This window comes from Cibotium barometz, chromosome 20 (genome assembly GCF_041138505.1).
Source record: "Cibotium barometz isolate CiBa-2024 chromosome 20, ASM4113850v1, whole genome shotgun sequence".
Classification (NCBI taxonomy): Eukaryota; Viridiplantae; Streptophyta; class Polypodiopsida; order Cyatheales; family Cibotiaceae; genus Cibotium; species Cibotium barometz.
Window position 1 is genome coordinate 40,310,045 of NC_141065.1, and position 1,127 is coordinate 40,311,171.

Here is a 1,127-nt window from a genome sequence, read left to right on the forward strand (position 1 = left end):
ATGACATCTGGTATTTGACAGATCTACCTCATGGCAAGAAGGCCATTGGTACTAAGTGGGTTTACAAGTTAAAACGCAAAGCAGATGATAGCATTGATCGCTACAAAGGCCAGACTTGTTGCAAAGGGGTATGCCCACAGCAAAGGGCATTGATTATGATGAGACCTTTGTACCCACATCTCATATGACTACATTAGGTGTCTCATTGCTTTGGCAGCACATCATGGGTGGAATGTACATCAATTGGACATTAAGACTGCATTCTTGAATGGTGATTTACATGAGGAGGTGTATGTATCACAACCTCCTGGTTTTGCTGTGAAAGAAGAAGAGTCTAAAGTATGCAGGTTGAAAAAGACTCTTATGGCCTTAAGCAGGCTCCTAGAGCATGGTATGAGAAGATTCATGCATACTTCGTTGCAAATGATTTTTGCAAGTCCAACAGAGAGTACCCTCTATGTGAAGAGGAGTAAGGACATATTTTTTGTCATCGTTCTATACGTTGATGATATGTTGCTCATCATATCACAAGACCTGATATAGATCAAATTTTAGCCTTTAAGGCTAATTTGCAGTCATCGTTTGAGATGTCAGATTTGGGGCCCTTGCATTACTATTTGGGGATTCAGTTTATGCAACGCAATGATAACATTGTTATGTTGTAGTCTGAACATATACAGAAGCTATGAGATTGAAGAGGATAAGGACAAGATAGCAGCCATGCCTTTCTAATTTTGGCAAGCTCTTGTATTATAAAAGGGCTCGCATGAAATTGAAGCGGATAAGGATAAGATAGCAACCATGCCTTTATAATTTTGGCAGGTTGCTTTACTATAAAAGGACTCGACTGATCAATTTACGAGCCACGGGAGGGAGGAGGAGGAAGGGAGGAGAGGGAGGAGGTATCCCTTATTTGAGAACCTTCCTTATGCATAATAGGTATACATATACAAAATCTAAATACAGAATCTGATGCGATTAATTTTAACGCAGCTATCACAAACACATTAATTTTATTTGGTTAAAATCGTGTCATTAAAAAAACTGTTTTTTTGTAAAGCGAGATTTTTATTTGTGAAGTGTCAAGAAGACGATAAGGATGAGAGTTGAGACCTTACCCCAAACCC